This window comes from Erythrolamprus reginae, chromosome 2, assembly GCF_031021105.1.
Source record: "Erythrolamprus reginae isolate rEryReg1 chromosome 2, rEryReg1.hap1, whole genome shotgun sequence".
NCBI classification, from domain to species: Eukaryota; Metazoa; Chordata; class Lepidosauria; order Squamata; family Dipsadidae; genus Erythrolamprus; species Erythrolamprus reginae.
Window position 1 is genome coordinate 1,474,536 of NC_091951.1, and position 17,351 is coordinate 1,491,886.

Genomic DNA, 17,351 nt, shown 5'->3' on the forward strand with positions numbered 1-17,351 from the left:
CATAAAATCACCCCCTTCCCTTCCTCCCTTGATTCACTTCATGCCGTTATTTAGCAAAGCAGCAGCATCAAGATTTTATTTCCTTTAATTCTTCCAGAGATAAATGTCACCTGACAGGGACGATACATTTCAGTTTGCAATTCTTTCATTTCAGTGTGCTACAACTTTATGTATTTATGTATTTATGTATTTATGTATTTATGTATTTATGTATTTATGTATTTATGTATTTATGTATTTATGTATTTATGTATTTATGTATTTATGTATTTATGTATTTATGTATTTATGTATTTATGTATTTATGTATTTATGTATTTATGTATTTATGTATTTATGTATTTATGTATTTATGTATTTATTTATTTATTTATGTATTTATGTATGTATTAGATTTGTATGCCGCCCCTCTCCGAAGACTCGGGGCAGCTAACAACAATAAAGAAGACAATGTAACAAATCTAATATTAAAAATAATCTTAAAACCCCCAATTTAAGAGACCAATCATACCAACAAGCATACCATGTATAAATTCTATAAGCCTAGGGGGAAGGGAGAAAATTTCAATCCCCCCATGCCTGACGACAGAGGTGGGTTTTAAGGAGCTTGCGAAAGGCAAGGAGGGTGGGGGCAACTCTGATATCTGGGGGGAGCTGGTTCCAGAGGGTCGGGGCTGCCACAGAGAAGGCTCTTTTCCTGGGTCCCGCCAAATGACATTGTTTAGTCGACGGGACCCGGAGAAGGCCCAACTCTGTGGGACCTAACCGGTCGTTGAGAAGGGATGGATCAACTGAAAGAACAACTGTGGTGAGGTGAGCAGATAATAACCCCTAACCCCCAACATTTTCCCTTAGACTCTCCACGATTGACCTCTCCAGGTTCCTTAGAGGTCAGTAAGGGGCGTGCATAAGTGCCCCAGTGGGCCTTCCGTCCCTGTCCAGTTGTCTCTCCTTATCTCATGTATCTTTTCTTCCTTTCAAATATGTTCACCTATACTTTTATATATTTTCTTCTATTCTTTTCTTTACTTATATTATTACATTTCTTTCTCTTCAATGTGTATTATGTATTGGACAAAATAAATAAATAAATAAAATAAACTTAATAGAACTAGGGATGGGTTGCTACCAGTGCGGTAAGTGACTGCACATCGGTGGTGGCCACCAGATTGTGCAATTTGCACACAACTGCTCCGGTTCCAGTCTTTCAGGCACTGCCATCTTTTTTCTTTAATTTTTAAAGCTTTATTTGTTTGTTTGTTTGTTTGTTTGGTCACTTACGTATTGGTGGTATACAAAGATATAATAATATTTATATACACGATACTAGTGAGAGAGAGACATAAGGACAGGGGACAGAAGGCCCTCTGGTGCACTTATGCAGGCCCCTTACTGACCTCTTAAGGAATCAAGTGAGGTCAACAGTGGACAGTCTAAGGGTAAAGTTTTGGGGGTTATGTGACGATACTACAGAGTCTGGCAGTGAGTTCCATGCATCAACTACTCGGTTACTAAAGTTGTATTTCCTGCAGTCGAGTTTAGAGCGATTTATTTTAAGTTTGTATCTGTTGTGTGCTCGGGTGTTGTTGTGGTTGAAGTTGAAGTAGTTGTTGAGAGGAAGGACATTATAGCAGATGATTTTATGGGCTATGCTTAGGTCATGTTTAAGGCGACGTAGTTTTATTTTATTTTATTATTTTAATTGTCATATAAATATAATATTGTATTGTATGTTTAACATAATACAGTGATACCTCTTCTTATGAACCCCTCTTCATACGAACTTTTCATGATACGAACCCAGTGTTTAAGATTTTTTTGCCTCTTATTCCGAACTATTTTCACCTTACGAACCCGAGCAGCTGCTGGATTTCCCAAGGCTCCTCAATTCCTTCATTTTTGCCAGCGCTGCTTCCAAACTGCATGGGGAAAAGACTCATGGAGCTCAAGAGAGGAGAAAGGTGTGGGAGAAATGATCAGGACAGGGTGGGCAAAAACGGAGGGACCCATGGAGCTCAAGAGAGGAGAAAGGTGTGGGGAAAATGAGCAGAACGGGGTGGCAAAAACAGGAGGAAAGACCCATGGAGCTCAAGAGAGGCTCTTTTCGCCTTGCTTCGTGGGACTGCCACCTCTCGCTGTCCCTCCCCCAACTCCGTTCGCCTCAGCTTAGTCTGCCCCCCCACTTTTTTTTTTAAAGCCTTAATGTTTTGGATTTTCTAATGTGCTTGCCCGCATTATTGGCTTTTCCATTGATTCCTATGGGAAACATTGTTTCGTCTTACGAACTTTTCACCTTACGAACCTCAGCCTGGAACCAATTAAGTTCGTAAGACGAGGTATCACTGAGTAGAGATAGAAAAGATTAAAAAGACATTAGGACAGGAACGGTAGGCGCAAAGGTGCACTTATGCACGCCCCTTAAGTTCTAAGCTTTCTAAACCTAGGATTGTAAGTCTAGTTGCATAGGAGATTCTGTTGCGAGTGGAGGAGTGGAGGGCTCTTCTAGTAAAGTATCTCTGGACACTTTCTAGAATGTTTATGTCTGAAATGTGGTGTGGGTTCCAGACAGATGAGCTGTATTCAAGGATTGGTCTGGCGAAACGTTTTGTATGCTCTGGTTAGAGCATTGCAGGAGTTGAATCTCGAGGTAATGAGGGCATGAGTGAATGTGAGTAGAGACTCCTTGTCCAGATTGGGCTGCACCTGGTGCACCAGGCGACCCTGGGCAAACGCCCCCCTCGCCCCAGCCAAAAGATGATGGTCCAATGTCAGCTGTGGATCGAGGAGGACGCCCAAGTTGCGGACCCCCTCTGAGGGGGTCAAAAGCGATGCTGCTGACATCAATCTGCTCCCTCTTGGCCTTTTGAAGATGCTGCTGAACAGCACACACCACAAAACCCATGCTTTCCTATCCCAATTTAAGGGGGAAAGCATACCAACGTTCAGGATATTCTCCAGGATCTTCTTGACTAGTTCACTGTAAATATTTTGAATATTGGCCCCAAACCACTAGACGCCAGATAGACTGATGTCCTTATGTCAATATCTGTACCTTCTATGGGTTTATCTGCAACTGCTTCCTTTTCTTCATTGTCCTCCGGCTTTGTGACCACCATGGATGTTAATGGAGTCACAAACTTATATTTCAGAGACAACTCCAGGGCTTTAGCAGTAATATTTTCCTTTTCCTCTCCCTGTGTTAGAGACCTAAAAGCAAGTACATTGGACAAGCATTTAGACACCGTTTTAACCATGATAATATTAATTTTTCAGTATTCTTCTACCCCTGTAGTGCAAAAACATACTGTAAATTATTCTAAATATTAAAATAAATAATATATGAGCCTCGTTGTTCTGCCTGGCCTCGAGCCACCCAGGAACAAAGTAATTAATCAAACACACACAAAATCCAACACGCATGAATACTTTGGAAACAAAAAAACCTTGTCTCCTGAAAGAAGAAAGAGATAACTGGGACTTAAAACTAAACTCATCAAACTCTATGGAAAGTTACAAAACCTGAAATAATTATCTTGCATTATGTGATGCAATTTAACTTAGGCCAAAAGATCAAATCAACTACAGGCCAAAAATGATATCAGAAAGACTTCATGAACTCATCTGTACAGTCTGGAGGACAGAAGGAAAAGGGGGGACATGATCGAAACATTAAACATGGCAAAGGGTTAAATAAGGTCCAGGAGGGAAGTGTTTTTTAATAGGAAAGTGAACACAAGAACAAGGGGACACAATCTGAAGTTAGTTGGGGGAAAGATCAAAAGCAACGTGAGGAAATATTATTTGACTGAAACTGTAGTAGATCCTTGGAACAAACTTTCAGCGGACATGGTTGGTAAATCCACAGGAACTGAATTTAAACATGCCTGGGATAAACATAGATCCATCCTAAGATAAAATACAGAAAATAGTATAAGGGCAGACTACATGGACCATGAGGTCTTTTTCTGCTGTCAGACTTCTATGTTTCTATGATGAATAGCTACTAGTCCATTCCAGGCATTATTGAATGTAACTAATGAAACTAATTTTTCCTAAGGTATAATCTTTTTCAAAAAAAGTGATTCAAAGTGATTGATTCACTGCTCCTCAAGGATGTCTCTGGAGTAATCTCACAGTTGAAAAAGTCCCACATTACCGTGCTTCTAGAAGTTGTTGAATGGTGAGGTAAGCCCAGAATCTCTCAATATATTCTCCAAATATGTATTGTTGCTCTTCAAAAGCTTTGTTTGTTTCCTCAACATCAGCTTGTTCGGTATAAGTCACCTCACTTAGTGCCTAGATGAAAGAAAAGGATTGGATTTATAATTTCACTACAATTTTTCAACAGTACCCTTTTATACAGGTGTTTATTTCTATATTTATTAAGCAACAGATGGTGGAAGTGACCTTGGAATACTAATATCGAATGACCTAAGTGCTAAAGCCCACTGCAACATATCGCCAAAAAGGCTTCAAGAGTTGTAAACCTGATCCTACGTAGCTTCTGCTCCGGCAATCTCACACTACTCACCAGAGCCTACAAAACTTTTGCCAGACCAATCCTAGAATACAGCTCATGTCTGGAGCCCATACCACATCTCGACATTAACACCCTTGAAAACGTCCAAAGATATTTCACCAGAAGAGCCCTTCACTCCTCCACTCGAAACAGAAGACCCTACGAAAATAGACTTACAATCCTGGGCTAGAAAGCCTCGAACTACAGCGCCTAAAACACGATTTGAGTATTGCCCACAAGATCATATGCTGCAACGTCCTACCGGTCAATGACTACTTCAGCTTCAACCACAACAACACAAGTGCACGCAACAGATTCAAATTTAACATTAACCGCTCCAAACTTGACTGTAAAAAATATGACTTTAACAATCGGGTTGTCGAAGCGTGGAACTCATTACCGGACTCCAAAGTGTCATCCCCAAACCCCCAACACTTTACCCTTAGATTATCCACGGTTGACCTATCCAGATTCCTAAGAGGTCAGTAAGGGTGAATACAAGTGCCCTAGAGTGCCTTCCGTCCCCTGTCCTATTGCTCTCCTATATCTCCTATTCCTTTCTTCTATTCCTATATCACTTCTTCTATTCTTTCATTGATATGTTCTATTCCTATACCTTCTTTTCTATTCTTTCTTAGATATATTTTACTATGAGTATCTCCTCTATAACCTTCATCATGTATTTTACTATGTGTATATATACCCACTAAAACCCTCATTGTGTATTGGATAAAATAAATAAATAAAAATAAAATCCTTTTTGCATCGTGGCAATCGAAACTGAATGCAGTATTCCAAGGTGGCCTTACCAAAGCCTTGTATCTTGGGGAATGTTGGACTTCAACGATACCTACCCCTTGAGCCTTTACTTCTGCTGTGATACTGTTGAGGTCGTTGTCTGTAATCCGTCCAGCCACGACTATTTCAGAGCCATCATAATAATGTTTAAAACTATTTTGAGTCAAATCCGAGATGGCATTTTCCTTATAGTCTAACTCCACTTCAGTAAGCAGAGGATTGGCTACTTCATCGTAAAACCCCTGGGAACAAAACAGATGTTAGGGTTATTATAAACTGTAAGACCCAAAGGGTATTTATTCTCAAAATCAAAATACGTGTAGCTGTAGCAGTGTTTTGAAATGGTGTCTTTAAGTGATGTACGTTAGAAGCAGTGTGTCGTCATTGCATTTCTCACTGCAGAGAAAGAAACTGTTGGGAACATTCACAAATGTTTGGGTAGAGTTTATGGAGAATCTGCAGTTGACAGAAGTAGTTAATCACTGGGCACAGAGGGTGAGGCCATTAGAAGATGGTTCGGCAGTGCAGAAATGGCTTCGTAACCAGAACAAGGAGTGTACCGACAGGGCATCCACGCCCTTGTGTCTTGCTGGAGAAAGGCCATAGAACGGGACGGAGATTACGTGGAGCAATAGGGAGTGTAGAAGAAACCTCCTTCTTTTTGTTGTGGTTAGCTCTGGCCCAGCTCCTGCCCCAAGGACTGTGGATGTGGGGAGACATCCACATGCTGCAGGCCTGTTTTGCCCCCGGTGGAATCTGCCTATGAAGGCTCCTCTGACCAAGAAGACATGAGTGACAGGGAGGAGGAGAGTGGGGCAGACAGCTCAGAAGGTGATCAATTTTCTAGCTCCATCTTGGATTCAGAACAAGAGTTAATGATACAACCACGCATGCGGAGAGCGATGGATAGGCAACAACAACTGAGAGATTATTATCACAGAAAATGAGGCCACCTGTGGTTGGGTGGGGCTGTGGTCATTAGTGAGGCTTCTATAAAGAGCAGACTGTGGGTTTGGCCATTGTGGAGGATTATCTGATCGTTGTGTTTCGTGACTGCTTTACTGACTTCGACCTTTTGTGTGCTGATTTTTCCCCACTTTGAAACTAAACCAGAGCCAAGTGTGTTTCACTTTGTGAAAGAAGAAGGACTGTGAATTGCCTCCCAGCTGCAAGCCAAGTATCACAGAACTGATAAGGGACTTGTACAAATTACCAGTTTGTTTGGAGACGAGTGTTCTTTGCTATACCAAAAGAGGGCTTAGGTTAAGTGAATTTTCATTATAAAGAACATTGTTTTGAATTTTCAAACACGTGTGTGTGTGTGTCTGAAATTTGTACCTATGAATTTTTGGGAGGATTCTACCAGAGAGCCCGACAGAACACTTTCTTGTGTGTAAGTTTCATTGTGCTCAATAAATAATTGTTGAAGAAAAAAATGTGGTGCATTACTTTCTGGGTGACCCTCATATTTTTCTTTGGGCAAGAAATATCTGCCACTACCTAGGATTGAACTCTAAACCTTCCAAATGGGAGGTGAGTGTCTTCACTGCTACACCACCATGCTGCTCTGTTGGAGAATCAATACATATCATGACCAATAGAAGCTGCTACTAAACTTCATTTGGAGTAGACAGTGGTACCTCTAGATACGAGCTGCTCCACATGCGAGTATTCCAAGTTACGAGCCGCGACGCGAGCGAAATTTCTGTTCAACACCTGAGCTCAAATTCGGGATACAAGCCGAGCTTCCACTAGGTGGCACAAGAATCTCCTTGCTTCCATTATCTCGGCGCGAAAAACAAAGTCTAAAGGCATTCGTTTGAGATACAAGTTGATCAACTTACGAGCTCGGGTCTGGAACGAATTAAACTTGTATGTCGAGGTACCACTGTAATTCCTACAATTTTGAGATGGCAAACAGGAAATTGAGGTAAGTGGGGGAGAAGAGAACACATCTGGATTTTTTTGCATGTTTGAATCCAAGTAAGGGCAGTGTTGTTACCATAGCTTGTTCTCAGTGTCCTTTCTCTGCTGCAGAAATATTTCATCATAAATATAAATATCAACCTTTCATGTGCTTGTTCTTCTACCTGTAGTTGTAAGGCTGCATCTGAGTCTTCAAAGATGCGGCGAGCGACACCATTGTTTCCTGTTGCTATTCTCTCTAAAAATGCATAATCCACAGAATGACCAAATCCAAGATTGTATATAGGATATTTTCCTTTTGTTGCATTCTTAGCATTTTCTTCAACCTGTCTGGAATCTGTTACACCTGCACAGGAAAGATCACAAAGCACAGTTACATAGTACAATGATCTGAAATGTGTTTGTGGACAGAGTAACCCTGTAACTTTAATACAAGTCTCTACAACAGGGGTCCCCACACGTGGCAACTTTAAGGTCTGGTTACTTCAACTCCCAGAATACAGCTGGCTGGAGAATTCTGAGGGTTGAAGTCAACTCCAAATCTCAGCTAGCAAATGCTCTGGGAAGAAGAATCTGAACTCCAAATACGAACTGAATAATCAAATTATCACAGATAATCCCCACTCGGTTAAAGACCTTGGTATACTAATAACAAAAGATTTAAGTGCCAAAGCCCACTGCAACAATATAGCCAAGAAGGCCTCAAGAGTTGTAAACCTAATCCTACGTAGCTTCTGCTCTGGCAATCTCACACTACTTACCAGAGCTTACAAAACTTTTGCCAGATCCATCCTTGAATACAGCTCATCTGTTTGGAACCCATATCGCATCTCAGATATTAACACCCTTGGAAATGTCCAAAGATACTTCACCAGAAGAGCCCTTCACTCCTCCACTCGAAACAGAATACCCTACGAGACTAGACTTTCAATCCTGGGCCTAGAAAGCTTAGAACTAGGACGCCTTAAACAAGATCTACGTATTGCCCACAAGATCACATGCTGCAACGTCCTGCCTGTTGGCAACTACTTCAGCTTCAACCGCAACAATACAAGAGCACACAACAGATTTAAACTTAATATTAACCGCTCCAAACTTGACTGTAAAAAATATGACTTCAGTAACCGAGTTGTCGAAGCATGGAACTCATTACCGGACTCCATAGTGTCATCCCCAAACCCTCAACACTTTACCCATACATTATCTACGGTTGACCTCTCCAGATTCCTAAGAGGTCAGTAAGGGGCGAGTACAAGTGCACTAGAGTGCCTTCCGTCCCCTGTCCTATTGCTCTCCTATATCTCCTATACCTTTCTTCTATTCCTATATCTCTTCTATTCTTTCATTGAAATGTTCTATTACTATACCTTCTTTTCTATTATTTCTTAGATATATTTTACTATGAGTATCTCCTCTATAACTTTCATCATGTATTTTACTATGTGTATATAGATATATACTCACTAAAAGCCTCATTGTGTATTGGACAAAATAAATAAATAAAATAAATAAAAATAAATAAAGTCTTAAAAGTTCAGTACTAGCTCCCTACCCACACTATGGTCACTTGCCACAGTCATCCCTATCTTCAAGTTCTGGAGACCTCTGGAGACCTCACCTACAAAAAGATATTGACAAAATTGAACGGGTCCAAAGACGGGCTACAAGAATGGTGGAAGGTCTTAAGCATAAAACGTATCAGGAAAGACTTAATGAACTCAATCTGTATAGTCTGGAGGACAGAAGGAAAAGGGGGGACATGATCGAAACATTTAAATATATTAAAGGGTTAAATAAGGTCCAGGAGGGAAGTGTTTTTAATAGGAAAGTGAACACAAGAACAAGGGGACACAATCTGAAGTTAGTTGGGGGAAAGATCAAAAGCAACATGAGAAAATATTATTTTACTGAAAGAGTAGTAGATCCTTGGAACAAACTTCCAGCAGATGTGGTAGATAAATCCACAGTAACTGAATTTAAACATGCCTGGGATAAACATATATCCATCCTAAGATAAAATACAGAAAATAGTATAAGGGCAGACTAGATGGACCTTGAGGTCTTTTTCTGCCGTCAGACTTCTATGTTTCTATGTTTCTATGTTTCAAAAAAGGAGATCCAATCAGCTTTGAAAATTACAGACCTATCTCTTTGCATTATGTCACCTCTAAAATCATGGAATCAATCATAAATCAATCCATTACACTCCACCTTGAAGCTAATAATCTACTTTCCAATAAACAATTTGGTTTCAGAAAAAAATTATCCTGTAATCTACAACTCTTAAAAGCGGTCCCTTGTTCCGGTCCCGTGAACTCAACCCGGGGTACTGGTGATGAGTATAATCTGGGCCCTGGGCTCAAGCTGCTGATACTCAATGCCAGGTCGGTGGTAAATAAAGCTCTCCTCATCCGGGATTTGATCATGGATGAGAAGGCCGACTTGGCATGTGTGACCAAAACCTGGCTGGGCCCAGAGGGAGGAGTTCCTCTCTTGGAAATTTGCCCAGCCGGGTTTCGGGTATGGCATCAGCCTCGACCCCAGGGAAGGGGAGGAGGAGTGGCTATTGTAGCCAAGGAGAACGTTTGCCTACGTAGACTCGTTGCCCCTGAGATTGCGGGTTGTGTGTCCCTCCTTGTGAAATTGGACTTAGGGGTTCAGGTGGGCTTGTTACACACGTACCTGCCTCCCAGCTGCGTGTCAACAGCCCTGCCTGTGCTGTTTGAGGAGGTGGCCGGGTTGGCGGTGGAGTTCCCCGGATTTATTGGCCTGGGGACTTCAATTTGCCGTCACTCAGCGGTTCCTCTGGGTTAGCACAGGAGTTCATGGCCACCATGACAGCCATGGACCTGACTCAAGTAGTTCAGGGTCCGACTCACAGGGGGGGACACACACCCAACATGGTATTCGTCTCGGAGCAACTGAGTAATGGTCTGAGACTAAGGGGCTTAGAAGTATTGCCTTTGTCATGGTCAGACCATTTCCTACTACAGCTTGATTTCCTGGCTCCAATCCTCCCCCGTAGGGAGGCGGAACCGTTTAGGAGGTTCCGCCCCAGACACCTGATGGACCCAGAGGGCTTTCAGAGGGCGCTTGGGGTTTTACCGGATCCACTCGTCCACAGCTCAGCAGAGTCTCTTGCTGCGGCCTGGAATAGGGCTGCAGCGGAGGCTCTTGACCGAATTGCGCCATTGCGACCTCTCCTCATGAAACCGTTGGGTGAGATCATCCAAGGACATGGAGTGAGGTGCCATCAGTATGCTGATGACACCCAGTTGTACATCTCCACCCCGTGTCCACTCGGCGAAGCAGTGGAAGTGATGTTCCAGTGCCTAGAGGCTGTTAGGGTCTGGATGGGTGCCAACAGGCTCAAACGCAACCCTGACAAGACGGAGTGGCTGTGGGTTTGGCCTCCCAAGGACAATCCCATCTGTCCATCCATTATCCTGGGGGGGGGAATCACTGACCTCCTCAGAGAGGGTCCGCAACTTGGGCGTCCTCCTCGATCCACAGCTGACATTAGAACACCATATTTGGGCTGTAGTGAAGGGGGCATTTGCCCAGGTTTGCCTGGTGCACCAGTTGCGGCCCTATTTGGACAGGGAGTCCTTGCTCACAGTCACTCATGCCCTCAACACCTCGCCTAGCTGTTGAAAAAAGTGCTATTGCTAACATGTTGTAAGCCGCCCTGAGTCTAAGGAGAAGGGCGGCAAAAAAATCAAATGAATGAATGAATGAATGAATGAATGAATGAATGAATGAATGAATGAGATTCGACTACTGCAATGCTCTTTACATGGGGCTACCTTTGAAGAGTGTTTGGAAACTTCAAATCATGCAGAATGTGGCCACGTGAACCGTCATGGGTCTTCCCAGATACACCCATATCTCTCCAACACTCCACGGCCTACATTGGCTGCCAATTGGTTTCTGGACATAATTCAAAGTGTTGATGATGACCTATAAAGCCGTACATGGCATCGGACCAGATTACTTACGGGACCGCCTTCTGCCACATGAGTCCCAGCAGCCGATAAGGTCCCACAGAGTTGGCCTTCTCCAGGTCCCGCCGACCAGACAATGTCATCTGGCAAGGCCTAAGGGAAGAGCCTTCTCTGTGGCAGCCCTGGCCCTCTGGAATCAGCTCCCTCCAGAGATTCACACTGCCCCCACCCACCTCAGCTTTCGCAAGACCCATGTCGCCAGGCATGGGGCAGCTAGACCATGCCCCCTTCTTCTCTGACCGTTAAATGTTATGTGTGAATGTGATTTATTAGACTGACTGTTTTTTTTAACGTAATGAGATTTTTAGCTTACTGCTTTAACTATTAGATTTGCATACACATTGTTTTGTGTTGCATGTTGTGAGCCACTCCGGGTCCTCAGAGTGGAGCACCATACAAGTTTAATAAAGATATTTCACCAGAAGAGCCCTTCCCTCCTCCACTCGAAACAGAATATCCTACGAAAATAGACTAACAATCCTGGGCCTAGAAAGCCTAGAACTACGGCACCTAAAACACGATATACGTATTGCCCACAAGATCATATGCTGCAACGTCCTACCAGTCAATGACTACTTCAGCTTCAACCGCAACAACACAAGAGCACGCAACAGATTCAAATTTAATATGAACCGCTCCAAACTTGACTGTAAAAAATATGACTTTAACAATCGAGTTGTCGAAGCATGGAACTCATTACCGGACTCAATTGTGTCAACCCCTAACTCCCAACACTTCTCCCTTAGACTCTCCACGATCAACCTCTCCATGTTCCTAAGAGGCCAGTAAGGGGCGTATATAAGTGCACTGGTGTGCCTTTCGTCCCCTGTCCAATTGTCTCTCCTTATCTCATATATCATATATATTTTCTTAGAAACATAGAAGACTGACGGCAGAAAAAGACCTCGTGGTCCATCTAGTCTGCCCTTATACTATTTCCTGTATTTTATCTTACAATGGATATATGTTTATCCCAGGCATGTTTAAATTCAGTTACTGTGGATTTACCAACCACGTCTGCTGGAAGTTTGTTCCAAGGATCTACTACTCTTTCAGTAAAATAATATTTTCTCATGTTGCCTTTGATCTTTCCCCCAACTAACTTCAGATTGTGTCCCCTTGTTCTTGTGTTCACTTTCCTATTAAAAACACTTCCCTCCTGGACCTTATTTAACCCTTTAATATATTTAAATGTTTCGATCATGTCCCCCCTTTTCCTTCTGTCCTCCAGACTATACAGATTGAGTCCATGAAGTCTTTCCTGATACGTTTTATGCTTAAGACCTTCCGCCATTCTTGTAGCCCGTCTTTGGACCCCTTCAATTTTGTCAATATCTTTTTGTAGGTGAGGTCTCCAGAACTGAACACAGTATTATTCCAAATGTGGTCTCACCAGCACTCTATATAGCGGGATCATAATCTCCCTCTTCCTGCTTGTTACACCTCTAGCTATGCAGCCAAGCATCCTACTTGCTTTCCCTGCCGCCTGACTGCACTGCTCACCCATTTTGAGACTGTCAGAAATCACTACCCCTAAATCCTTTTCTTCTGAAGTATTTGCTAACACAGAACTGCCAATGCAATACTCAGATTGAGGATTCCTTTTCCCCAAGTGCATTATTTTACATTTGGAAACATTAAACTGCAGTTTCCATTGCTTTGACCATTTATCTAGTAAAGCTAAATCATTTACCATATTACAGACGCCTCCAGGCGTCTAATATAGTGTGGCGAAAACTATGTGAAAACAAGGAGACTGAATAGTGATCTTATTCTACTTACCTACATTTGCAGCCCCATCAGATAATGTGATAACCAGAGAGGCACTTCTTTCCGGGACAGATTTCAATTCATGAGCTTTATTCAGCATTTCAATGCCAGTCATTAAACCATCATGATAATTTGTTACTAAAAAGTGAAAGAAGGGTTTCATTTTTTAAAAAATGTGAAAATGAGGATTCAAATATTTTTTTAAAAAAAATCAATTTTTTTTTTTAATTCAATGTTTTTAGTGCAGCCATTTTATTTTAAACTTATCATCATAATATAGCAATTTAACTTTAATTTTTCTTTCTTTTTCTACTTACGTCCCAAATCAGTTATTTGTTGAATAAATTCCTTTGACTGCTTCACATTCTCTGGAGTAGCTTGAACTAAGTGATCTTTCCATTTTGAAATTGAACTTTCAAACAGGATGATATTAAAGTGATCTTCTTCTTTTAAGTCTTCCACTATTTTGGTCAAGGCTTCCCTTGCCTGGAATTATTTTTTAAAAAAGTATTTGAGTCACCTCTCAACCCTCCACAAAGGATCCTGCTCCATAATCCAGTCTAGCTACAGTGTTCCAGAGGTTATTCCATAGTCGCCTAAAACACGATCTAAGCATTGCCCACAAGATCATATGCTGCAACGTTCTACCTGTCAATGACTACTTCACCTTCAACCACAACAACACAAGAGCACACAACAGATTCAAAACTTAATATTAACCGCTCCAAACTTGACTGTAAAAAATATGACTTCAGCAACTGATTTGTCGAAGCGTGGAACTCATTACCGGACTCAGTAGTGTCAACCCCTAACCCCCAACATTTCTCCCTCAGACTCTCCACGATTGACCTCTCCAGGTTCCTTAGAGGTCAGTAAGGGGCATGCATAAGTGCACCAGCGGGCCTTCCGTCCCCTGTCCAATTGTCTCTCCTTATCTCATTTATCTTTTCTTCCTTTCAAATATGTTGTTAGCCGCCCCGAGTCTGCGGAGAAGGGGTGGCATACAAACAAACAAACAAACAAACAAACGAACGAACAAACAAACAAACAAACAAACAAACAAACAAACAAACAAACAAACAAACAAACAAATAAATAAATGTTCACCTATACTTCTATATCTTTTCTTCTATTCTTTTCCTTACCTATATTACTACATATCTATTCTCTTCAATGTGTATTTTGACAAAATAAATAAATAAAGTAATAAATAAATCCTGCGTTCCTTTTGGCTAAGTGAACTATCTATACCAGCACATTATATCGCTATGAACTTTTCTTGCCAATTTATTTATTTATTTATTGGATTTGTATGCTGCCCCTCTCTGAGGACTCGGGGCAGCTCATAACATATCAAAACAATATACAATATACGTATCTAACAAATTAAATTAATATAGCTTAAAAACTTTAAAAACTCTAATAACACTTAAAATAATTCATTTCTGCTGGCCAAGGGGCTAGGGTCTAATGGTTTATTAATTTGTTATAGTTTATATAATAAACTATATGGTTTATTAATTTATTATAGTTTATTAGCCAATTGAAAACAATTCTTTTTTTAAAATTTCCTGGTTAGTTAAAAAATGTAGTTCCCTACTGCCAATAATCAACGTTTTGTTTGGGAGGAGTTTAGCATATTTGAATGGCAAGTTAAGTTGGTTGTTATGTGGCAGAAGCTATCAGCTCCTAAGTCCACAATATTATTTTTTTACTATTATTTATTAGATTTGTATGCCACCCGTCTCCGAAGACTCGGAGCGGCTCGCAACAGAAATACAAAATACAAACCCAATGATTAAAAAGCAAAACAGTTAAAAACCCTTGATTAAAAACACTCATACAACCCAAACAAACCATACACAAAACCGAGAGGCTGAGGGGAATCAATTCCCCCATGCCTGGCAGCAAAGCTGGGTTTTTAGGAGTTTGCGAAAGGCAAGGAGGGTGGGGGCAGTCCTAATCTCCGGGGGGGGGAGTTGATTCCAGAGGGCCGGGGCCGCCACAGAGAAGGCTCTTCCCCTGGGTCCCACCAGATGGCGTTGTTTTGTCAACGGGACCCAGAGAAGGCCAAATCTGTGCGACCTAATTGGTCACTGGGATTCGTGCGGCAGCAGGCGGTCCCGGAGATATTCTGGTCCGATGCCATGAAGGGCTTTATAGGTCAAAAACAACACTTGAATTGGGACCGCAAACTGATCGGCAGCCAATGTAAGCCGCAGAGTGTTGGTGTAACATGGGCATATTTGGGAAAGCCCACGACGGCTCTCGCAGCTGCATTCTGCACGATCTGAAGTTTCCGAACACTCTTCAAAGGTCGCCCCATGTAGAGAGCGTTACAGTAGTTGAGCCTCGAGGTGATGAGGGCATGAGTGACTGTGAGCAGTGACACGTGCACATTCGCCCGCCATGGGTGCAGCCCAGTTTTGAACAAGGTGCGCCCCAGGTTTGGAAGGGGCGTGGCCTAAATCGAAACCTATAAACGAAGGCTTAGCTGAAAGTTAAGGATGAAGGTGTACATTTCAATTATATTACTATGCTACATATTTTACTATATGTATAAATCTTGCAACGCAAAAATAACTTGGAGTAAAAGATTGCGGGGCCTGATTTTATCTGCCATACAATTTACCATCCTTTTAACAATATTACAAGGATTTGTGTTTTTTTACTTACTTGCTGAATTTTCCTTCCACCCATGGAACCACTGACATCAATTACAAAGGCAACGTTCTTAGGTAAACGTTCAAGGTTTTTTGGTGCAAAGAAGTGTACAAAGTATCCATTTACTACCTAAAAAATATTGAACAAGTGAGTATTCGTTTGTGGTAGGGTTTTTTTGTCTGGATTTGTTTTTGTGCTGATATATTAGACAAACAATGAGAGTTACCTGTAAATTATTAGGAGTATCTCTGTTCACATCATACTTGATGACAAAATCTCCTTGTAGCAGAGTAGTTGTACAATTGTCGCAGGTTCGTTGTTGTTCAATAGTAGGCCTGAATGATACGTGGCCCTTAAAAAAGAATAATTCTTTATTTTAGATTTCAGCAAAGGAGGAAAGCAGAATCTGGAGAGGATTTGCTTGCATTAGAGATCCAGGATACTGATCTGTTAGTACGTGGTACATACTGATATTTGGGATTGCAGTGTATGTTAAACTGCCAATTGTAGTTTGTATTTTTACAGTTGTAATATCACTTTAAGGACTTTGGCTGGCTAGCCCTTAGAGGGCGCCAGTACTCTCTCCTGTTGATGACGCTGGATTGCGCATTTGCCTTTTGCCTTTACCTTGAGGGGGGAGTGTATTTTGCTTTGTGCTTGCTATGTGTGGTTTGTTGATTATTTCTACTTTGTGCTTGTAGATATGTATATATGTAATAATAATAATAATAATAATAATAATAATAATAATAGTTTATTTGATTTCTATGCCGCCCCTCTCCGTAGACTTGGGGCGGCTAACATAGAAACATAGAAACATAGAAGTCTGACGGCAGAAAAAGACCCCATGGTCCATCTAGTCTGCCCTTATACTATTTTCTGTATTTTATCTTAGGATGGATATATGTTTATCCCAGGTATGTTTAAATTCAGTTACTGTGGATTTATCTACCACATCTGCTGGAAGTTTGTTCCAAGGATCTACTACTCTTTCAGTAAAATAATATTTTCTCATGTTGCTTTTGATCTTACCCCCAATTAACTTCAGATTGTGTCCCCTTGTTCTTGTGTTTACTTTCCTATTAAAAACACTTCCCTCCTGGACCTTATTTAACCCTTTAATATATTTAAATGTTTCGATCATGTCCCCCCTTTTCCTTCTGTCCTCCGGACTATACAGATTGAGTTCATTAAGTCTTTCCTGATACGTTTTATGCTTAAGACCTTCCATCATTCTTGTAGCCCGTCTTTGGACCCGTTCAATTTTGTCAATATCTTTTTGTAGGTGAGGTCTCCAGAACTGAACACAGTATTCCAAATGTGGTCTCACCAGTATTCTATATAGCGGGATCATAATCTCCCTCTTCCTGCTTGTTATTCCTCTAGCTATGCAGCCAAGCATCCTACTTGTTTTCCCTACCGCCTGACTGCACTGTTCACCCATTTTGAGACTGTCAGAAATCACTACCCCTAAATCCTTTTCTTTTGAAGTATTTGCTAACACAGAACTGCCAATACAATACTCAGATTGAGGATTCTTTTTCCCCAAGTGCATTATTTTACATTTGGAAACATTAAACTGCAGTTTCCATTGCTTTGACCATTTATCTAGTAAAGCTAAATCATTTACCATATTACAGACGCCCCCAGGAATATCAACCCTATTGCAC

General features: G+C 41.4%; 1 pseudogene; it reads right to left on the reverse strand.

Moving 5' to 3' along the window:
• LOC139158420 (inter-alpha-trypsin inhibitor heavy chain H3-like) overlaps positions 1-17,351 on the reverse strand; it is a 37,847-nt pseudogene that overhangs the window by 8,214 nt on the left and 12,282 nt on the right.